The sequence below is a fragment of the Arvicola amphibius genome, chromosome 4, assembly GCF_903992535.2.
Source record: "Arvicola amphibius chromosome 4, mArvAmp1.2, whole genome shotgun sequence".
Classification (NCBI taxonomy): domain Eukaryota; kingdom Metazoa; phylum Chordata; class Mammalia; order Rodentia; family Cricetidae; genus Arvicola; species Arvicola amphibius.
In genome coordinates, this window is record NC_052050.1 from 63,204,938 (window position 1) to 63,214,934 (window position 9,997).

Below are 9,997 nucleotides of genomic sequence, written 5' to 3' on the forward strand. Positions count from 1 at the left end.
AATAAATGTCTAACTGAACATGGCAGTGCATGTTTATGATACCAGTACAGGATCTAAGGCAGGGTTCCTGAGAACCAGTCTCAGGAAAAATAAAAGACAAAAATAAAAGCTCCCTTAAGCCCGTGGTCCATTTGGAGTTGCTTTTCCTACAGAGCGTGAGCTAAGGATCCAGTTTCACCCTTCGACATGCAGACACCCGGTTTCCCCGGCATTGTTTGTTAAGGAGGGTCTCTGTGTACTTTTGGCCTCTTTGTGGAGATTCTGGTGCTGTCGATATTGGGTTTGTCTCTGCATCTTTTGTCCCATTGCTCTACATGTCTGCTTGCCGTGACCACGCGGTGATGATTTGTCACAGCGGCTTCGTGACATAATGTGAAATCCGGGACGATAGTTCCCTTTGGATTCTTGCACTGCAGTGTTTACTGCGCATTGTGCACCATGGTTAAGCTCTGGAGATGAGCTAGGCAGCCAGCAGCAGAGGAATGGATAAGGAAACCATGGTGCATACACACAGCCGGGAATGAGGAATGAAGTCGTGTTGTCTGTGGGAAAATGGATTCAGCTGGAAACAATTATATTAAGCACATCAAGGCAATTTCAGAAAGACAACTACAGGCAGGCCAGATGGCTCAGCAGCTACAGCCACTTGCCATCAAACATGAAGATCTGAGTTCAGTTCCTGGAACCCACTTGAACACTTGCCCTGTCCACAGGTGCACATGCACACACATGCACACACATGCGCGCACACACATAATGTTTCAAAAAAGATGAATATGCCAGGTAGTGGAGGTGCACTCCTTTAATCCCAGCACTCAAGAGAGAGGCAGGTGGATCTCTGAGTTCGAGGCCAGCCTGATCTACAGAGCGAGTTCCAGGACAGCCAGGGCTACACACAGAGAAACCCTGCCTTGAAAAACAAAAACAAACAAAAAAGACAGTTTTTTTCCCTCTCATTTGTGATTCCTGTGTTTCATATAATCGAATAAAATGAATTTTGCATGCAAAGATTAAGTGAGAAGTGAATCTATGTAGGAAGACGGGAGATTAAGGGGAGTGAGGAAAGAGGGGAATGGGGTGTGGGAGAATATGCTCAACACAGCACTGAACACCTTTAAGATACTTTGAATTTTGTAAAATTAATTTTTAAACAATTCTAAATCCAGCATCCAATCTGCAAGTGTGTCTGCCAGGCCTTGTGATGAGAGGACTCAGACCCCTAGATGTGAGGGGGTTCCCCAGAGCCCTCAGGGAGGGGCTTCCGGAGGGACAGAGGCTCTGCGACATCTCTCAGGCTCTGGTCCCTCATGTCCTGGCATCCCTACCCTTGTCCCTTCCACCTTTATCAAGCCTCACACATTCGGGGCACTTTGCTGTCGGACTTGACAGACCAAACGAAACAGAGGCGAATGGCAGATAACCACAGCCTCTTCTTGCCACACATGGGCCTGTTGGCTTGTTGGGCCTGCAAGCGAAGGCCTCTTGCTTCTCCAACACATTCCACAGTCATGTCCCTGGGTTGCGGGCCTCCAGAGTAGCTCCCCTAAGTTTCCAGGACTTTCACAGAGGAGACAAAAAGGGACCGTCAGATTCCTCATTCCGAGTCCCAGCTTTGCTGTGTGACCTTGGGCAAGTCCCACCCCTCTCTGGGCTTGTGTTTCTGCACCTGGACCTTGACAGGAAATGGGATGAACTAGATAATTTCTGATATGCCCAGGTCTGACTTCAGAATCCCTCAGTTTATTAAAAGCAGGAAAACGGTCCCCACACCTCTTGAGTGCCAGGTCAGAATCTCATCGCTGTGTTAGGCCAGGACCGGTGATAAGAGCTCAAGAGGTGGATGTGTTTCCTCAGACCCAGGGCCCACCCACTTGAAGTGAAAGTTTCACGTAAACAGGGTGTGGTGGCACATGCCTATAGTCAGCCCCAGCACTTGGGAGGTTGAGGCAGGAGGGTTGAGGTCAGTCTGAGCTACACATAGCAAGTTCCAGGCCAGCCTGGATATACAGGAAGGTGCTTTGTTTCAAAAGAACACACACACACACACACACACACACATTTAGATAATTAAGTAATGTTTTTTTTAAAAAAGGGTTAGGGCAAGCCAGGCAGTGGTAGTGCATGCCTTTAATCCTAGCACCTGAGAAGCAGGGTAGGCAGATCTCAATGAGTTCAAGACCTGATCTACAAAGTGAATTCCAGGACAGCCAGGGATACACAAAGAAACCCTGTCTTGAAAAACAAACAAACAAACAAACAAACAAGCAAAAATGAAAGAAAGAGAGAAAGAAAGAGAGAAAGAAAGAAAGAAAGAAAGAAAGAAAGAAAGAAAGAAAGAAAGAAACTTGCTGCCGCAAAATTTAATAAACTCAGTCTAATTGTCCGATTTCCAGGACCTACACAATGAAAGCAGAATGCAGACTTTCACACACGAGTTGACCTCTGACCTCCACATGTGCTCCCCCTCACACCACACCCCCCCACACACACCACAGACAAAACAGTAGAAAGCTTAAATCTAAAAATAAAAGTAAACAAGAAAAAGGTTTCACACAATGACACCTCTGAAATGCATTCTGATATTTTTCCTTTCTGTTGGCTAAAAACAAAATAATCCAGTCATAATCCATTACAGGGCAGCTGTGCCTGTATTTCTGAACAAGGTGAGACCAACTCAAGCAAGCACGCACAAAGTAGACACAGGACCAGTTAGGTGCAGTAGCTCATCGTACAGGCATGAACATGTGCGTGTCAGTGGGGTGTACATGTATGGGTGGATTTTGGTCATATTCACCTCCATTGCCTGCTCTTACCTGACTCTCACCGAAGCCCCCCCCCCAGGAGTCCTCCTAATGGATAATGCTTATTTGCTTGTTTGTTTATTGTGTGTATCCACGTGAGTGCCACAGTGGGAGAGGAGGTCAGAGGACAGCTTTGTGGGAGTTGGTTCTCTCTTTTCACCAGGGGGTACTGGAGATCCAGCTTGAGTTGTCAGGCAGGGCTGCCAGCATCTTCACCCACCGAGTCATTCACTGGTCCCTCCCTGCCTGTGTTCATGCTGTGTGTGTGTGTGTGTGTGTGTGTGTGTGTGTGTGTGTGTGTGTATGCGCGTGCGCGGGTGTGCATGCATGCATGCGTGCATGCGTGCATGCGTGCATGCGTGTGTGTGTGTGTGTGTGTGTGTGTGTGTGTCTTACTTGGCTTAATTATGGTAGCCTGTCTGACTATGGGTGGGGAGGTTATTTACTGTAGCACAGAGAACTTCTCAATGATTGTACCACTGAAAAGAGTGACTGCTCCCTTAGTCACTGTTCCTTACTTTACATTAGATTATACTGATGTCTCCATGCTCTAGGAGTGTATACAGAAGTAGGTACATGGGGTGACTTCTGGACTCTGGATCTGGCTGCAAACCTTGACTTTCCCCAACAGTTTGAGGTCTGACTTTGCCCGGGTTGGCCCAGTAGGAGACAAACAGCTAAGGCCCCCCAGAGATGATGGGATTCCATATCATGCACCATCTCAGTCCCTTAGAGCTGAGTCCAGTAAGTGTTTCTGCTTTGGCAGGAGCAAACAAAGAAGCCAGCCACTATGCAGTCGATTTTAACTCTACTGCACTAATGTGGTTAAGACTTTAATGATGCCTGAAGATAGACCTTCAAAAAAAATCAGCTGGTCAAGCTGGGCAGTGGTGGCACACGCCTTTAATCCCAGCACTCAGGAGGCAGAGGCAGGTGAATCTCTGAGTTTGATGCCAGCCTGGTCTACAGAGTGAGTTCCAAACAGTGAGGGGTTCACAGAGAAATTTAAAAAAAAAATCAGCTGGTCAAAGGAAAACTGCCATAGAAACAATCTGACTCTTCCCAGTGATTAAGAGAAAACACAAGGGCACCTCCTGGACAGGATCCCGGGACAGAAAAGGGACCTAAATAAAAAAGTGGCGACATCTAAATAAAGCCTGGAGTTTGGTTTGACTGCAGCGCATCGCTGTTAGTATCTTAGCTTTGATAAATGGACCTCAGCTGTGTAAGACGGCAGTGTGGGGGAAGAGAAGGCAAACAGAAACTGTTATGTTTTGCACCTTTTCCGTCTAGAATAATAATCATTCTGTCTTAGAATTTTTAAAAAATAAATTTGCGTACACTGATAGTCCAAACTCTCAAGGAGAGACAAGGAAGATCGGGAGTTCAAAGGTCATCCTCTGCTAGCTAGCAAGTTTGGGACCAGCCTGGGTTACATAAGACCCTGCTATAAAATAAATAAGTAATACAATATAAAATAAAGGGCCAGTGAGACAGCTCAGCAGGTCCTGCTACCAAGCTTAACAATGTGAGTTTGATTTCCAGGACCCACTTGGTAGTGAGCACAAAGTTCTACAAATTGTCTTCTGACCTCCACATACACACATGTATGCCACCCCACCCACAAATACAAAAATAAATGCAATAACAAATCTCAAGCATACACACAAAACGATATATATGTGTATACACTAAAGCTCAGTAATGACATTCACAGAAAGGTGCTATGATGATGCTTATGGTTTATATACTGAGTATACATTGCATGCCAGCTCTTCTCCAACGCATTGTTTTATCCCCTACACTATGGCAGGACTATAGAGACAGATTCCCCTCATAGGCCAGTGTCATTATCTCAGGACTGTCCCTTGAAGCAAGGGGTCATCCTTTGGTTTATTCACCCAACATACACACTAGGCATATGTGCAGATGCTGGGGTATCTCAGTGCACAGGCAAACATACACACTAAGCACATGTGCAGATGCTGGGGTATCTCAGTGCACAGGCAAACATACACACTAAGCACATGTGCAGATGCTGGGGTATCTCAGTGCACAGGAAAGTGTGTCTCCTCTCCCTCTTGGGTTTGGGATTTTGTTGTTGTTGTTGTTGTTATGTTTTGTTTTGAGACGGGATTTCTTTCATCGCTTTGGCTGTCCTGGAACTTGCTTTGTAGACTAGGCTGGCCTCGAACTCACTGAGATCTGCCTGCCTCTGCCTCCCAAGTGCTGGGATTAAAGGTGTGTGCCACCACTGCCTAGCGGGGTTTTGTGTTTTAAAGGCAGGGTTTCTCACATTGCCCAGGCTGGCCTTGCACTCACAATCAAGTGTGACCCTGTACTTCTGATTCTCCTGACTCTACCTCCCAAATGTTAGGAATATAGATGTGTTTCACAAGGCCTGGTTCACACAATGCTAGGGATGGGACCCATGGCCTCATGTGTGCTGTGCAGACGCTCTACCAACTGAGCTATATCCCCGGGCTGGATTCCTGGGGTTGAGAACCTCACTGTGACAAGTCAACATACACACAATACTATTAAAGCTGATTTGGTTGGGTGTAATGCTGCACCATTAATCCCTGCACTCAAGAAGCAGAGGCAGGTGGATTTCTGTGAGTGTGAAGCTAGCCTGGTTTCACTGGAGAAATGGCTCAGTAGTTAAGAGCACTTAGTAAGAGCACACACTTTAGGTGGCTCACAACCACCTTTTAACTCCTGCTCCAGAAGGCACCCAAAGCCTCTGGCCTCTGAGGACACCTGCACTTTATATGCACAGACACACACGAACTAGGGAGATGAATCCAATCAAAACATGTTGCACGAAGCCGGGCGGTGGTAGCACATGCCTTTAATCCCAGCACTCGGGAGGCAGAGGCAGGTGGATCTCTGTGAGTTTGAGGCCAGCCTTGTCTACAAGAGCTAGTTCCAGGACAGGCTCCAAAGCCACAGAGAAACACTGTCTCGAAAAATCAAAAAAAACAAACAAACAAAAAAAAACCATGTTGCATGAACTTCTTAAGAATTAACAAAAAAATTATTAAAAGGTAAAACAATCTTAAAGGAAAAAAGCTGCTAAACATGAAGTCTAGTTAGCAGAAAGTATTCTTAGGATACGGTGTTTGGAAAGGAAGGGCTAAAGCCGAGTAAATGCATCATTTGGGTGGCAGGTTCAAATTCTTTAATTATTGTCAATATTTGTTGCAATTTATTTGCTATAAATAAATTACAGTAAATCATAAGGTTAGGGTGCAGACTGAGATTGATGAGGTCCTAGATTAGGTCCTCAGCACTGGTCCCCAAATATACAAGTGCATATATGTAAAATAGCTCTTGCTGATATTATATAGCATTATTAGGGGATTTGAAATAGTTTAGCAGGTTACTTGTTGACAGTTTTGGAGCTCTTAATACAAAGTCTCACTAGGTATCCCGTGACTGGATATGGAACTCATTATTATAGACCAAGTTGGTTTCAGACTTCTGGACATCCTTCTGCCTCTGCCTCCCTAGTGCTAGGGAGATGGGGGTTTGACTCCGAGTTCTCCGGTACCTTCCCTGAAGCCCTCAGACAGACATTAAGAGAAGAATGCATGAGAGGGTGTTGACCCGGGATCCAGTCCTGACAGAAGAAGACAGCCTCCAGGGTTTGGAGAAAAGGCCCTTTAGTGAACTGAAAACATCCAACTACCCTGTTTCTGGTGTTTCTGTAAATTTTTTTTTTCTGATGCCTGGAGAAAAATCTCTATCCCCAGTGTTCTGTTTGGTACAAGGTAGGGAATGCACACCTCAGTTCCAACCTTTGTTGATGGTACGAGCTGCCGCAGGCAAAGACAACGCTAAACTAATATCAGATAGAGCAGGCAGGCATCTGTCAGATCAGGAGACAAGACCTGGAGAAGAAGCACGTGCATTCGCATGCCAGGAGTCCAAGTGACAAATATGATCGTGCACTTTATGCCTTTTTCCTGGAGCGGGGGCTGTAGAGGCCATCTAAGCCCACAGCTTGGTGTAGCCGATGGTTTCTTTCAGCAAGTATGTTTCCAAGTCTCTGTCATGTACAGAACATGCCTGAGGTAGGGCAACAGAGACAGTGCTGTATCTAAGAATATGTTGGCTTTTGGTGCCCAAACCCCTAGTCCTGTCAGCCTAGGTAACGTGTTGCCATCTAGAAAATTTACTCTCCCTTTGGTGCCCTGGCATGCCTCCATCTTCCAACTGATAGGTCACTTTTCGCTATTTGGATAATGACTTCCCTGAGAGCACCATGGCTAACAAGAATAACTTTTGTAGGTAACTAGCTCATTCTTGATGAACTGCAATTCTCCTGCCTCCGCCTCCATCGCCACCCCCACCCCCCAGTACCAGGGTTGGACCAAGTTAGTGCCTTATTGACTGAACCACAGCTACAATTTACTCGCCCTCTCCTTGAAACTCGGCTCTCAGAGCCTCATCCGCCCTGCTTGATCGTCTACTGCTCAGCTTCACCGATAGCAGCCCTCCCTTAAGGGCTGTGCGCAATAAACTCTCTACAGGGTCTGCAAAGACGTTTTGACACGCAGCAAATAGATTTTCCCTAAATAATCATAATCACGGTCGTTTTTGAAGGCTCCAGAAATGTAAATGAATGAGCTGGGTTGACAATGAGAAGACACACATTTACCTTAGGCTGGGAGAAAGCTGGCCATGCCCATTCCCTCTAGTGCCACCTCTAATGGCAGCCGTGATGGACTTTTAACACGTGCTATGAATCAATGTGCCCAGGAGAATCCAGGGAAGCTGGTTGATACTGGACCATCTTGACATTGCAGCCTGAGGGCCAGACTCTGTGGTTCCTTCTCCTCAGAGCCCTGCTTGCCCAGGATTTGTGTAATAGCCTTTCCTTACGAATCAAATCACAGCTCCGTTCTGATTCTTAGAGAGGCACCCTCTGTTCACCCAAGCCCACAGTCCTCTGTGCTTGTAACCTTGGTGTTCGCTTAGCATCATCTGTCGCAGTGGAAGTTAAACAACAAAAAGCATGTCAGGTGAGAGGCTGAGAGAGCCCCTTGGCTGTTTGTGAGAGCTATACCATTACCATCTAATGCAGGATGGAAGGAGGCCTCTCCACTCCTAGCCCCCACCTCCACTCTCCCCAGAGCTTCCAGAGGGTCCCCCTTTCCGCAAACCTGACAATTAGCCTGTGTTTCCAACCATGTTTATTCTCTCTGACTCCATAGCAAATACCCTATGGGGGGAGGGGGGGACGACTCGTTCTGTGGATGCCTGGTGGCCTGGTACATTCAATTTCTCTCAATTAGGAGACTCTGTTGGAGACACAATGGGTTTGGGTGAGCTTGGATTCTGATTGGTTTTTATATGAATTTACAGAAAAATCTGATTTCCTCTGTGATTTTTATGGCAGGAGAGAAGAGGCAATTAGATTAATTTCTGCTCTGTTTTCTGGAACTTTCCTTCCTGTTCTCTTCTCCTGCCACCCTTGTTTCTTCCCACTCCACCCCCCCCCCACCTTTTTGGTTAATAGATTTTTTGAAACATTTGCTTTCATGGGTGAACATGGGTTTAGTAACTGCAGTAGTTGGGTTTGGGTTTGGGGCCAGGTTCCACAGCTAAGGAAGTCAGCTCTTTGTGTCACACTCTTGGTGACTTTTGGGAAACTAATGAGCACCATCTCCTCCAGGCCCCTGGTGCCTGTGGGTGGTTTGATGGGGTTGTCTGTGCAAGAGGCTAGGGTGCTAGACCTTCAGCAGGAGAGATTTGCAAGTCCAGGCTTCCTGAACGGAAGCCTATCCTAACAATTTGCTCCTCTGAAGAGAAAACACAAGACTATCTCCCTTTTCCCGTGCACTGGTTTCTTCTTAGGGGTTTCTGAAGGCCGGGGTTGGTGGCTCTGGTGGTGGATCACTTGCCTGGTGCACAGGAAAGCCCAGGGTTCCACCCACAGCACCAGTACAAGGGAAGAAATTGCTTCTGATTTCTTTGGTATTACCAGCCCCCTTGTGATTTAGCACAAAATTCTTCCCAGGAAGGCACAACAGCCTAGAGATACAATGCACAGCTGGGGGCAAGACGGGGGGGGGGGGGAGCTGCTTCTTCATTCCACACCCAAGGTCATTCCACCCATATTTAACGCTTTAATGAAGACCTCCCCTCTGTGAGCAAAGGAGGCAAAGAAGAGCCCCAAGAGATTTGAACTTCAATGGGAAAAACTGGAAAACTCTGAACATTAGCGTCTCTCTCAAAGGCCAGAAAAGCCTGCCAAGGCATCTGCCAGCGAGCCCAGAGCTAAGCGGTTTCCCAGTGTCGACCTCAAATCCCTTTTTTGTTTTTCTCTCTTAAAGTGTGTTTACAGTTGACCATTATGGGAGAGATGACGGATGGAGCCTGGACCTGTTTAAAATAATCAGACTACCCATCAGGCTGACGCTTCTTTCCTAAGGCTGTTGGGTAAAGGAAGGGTTTGGAATGCTCCCATTGCCATCAGTTTAATGGAGTCCACCGTGGGGCTATACCAAGCCATTACAGCCCTGGTGGGCTTCTGGGGTTCAGTTAGTGAGATTTTTTTCCACAGTTTGACTTGTGTGCTTCTGGTGGCTTTAAGCTTTCTGTTCCAGGCTGCCAGCTGCACTAGAGAATTTGGGGTCTTTAGGTTCAAGGAGAATCAAGACCCAAGGACAGAGGAAGGGCTATCTATTTCTCCACCCAGCCCCAAGTTATAAGGAAGGGTGAGTTGAAGAGGCACCTCTGTCCCCACAGGAGGAGTATGACATCAGCTCTTACTCCCACCCACAGATGAGATTTTCTCTATTGGAATGTATTGCATTTCTTTCAACTAAATGCTACTCCGACTAGATTATCTCTGTCACAACAGCAAACCCAACCAAGAGGCTTTTGGGGGCTGGCAACCTTAACCTTAGGGTTCCCGTTACTCTCCTGCCTCCTCTGGAGGAAAAAGATGCATTTTCTCCCTGAGGTAACTTCATTTTGCTGGGCAAGCCTACGGAGGTTCCCGGTTCCTATGGAGGCTCTGCCAGGGAAAAGCACAAGGCTGGAGATGAAGCACAACTATGAAAGCCAGGCATGGCGGTACATGCCTGTCATCCACATGGGAGCTGGGGGCAGGGGGATTGGGTGTTCAAGATCCAGATCAACCTTAGCCAGCATTTCAAAATAAGATCATGTCCAAAAGAAAGAGG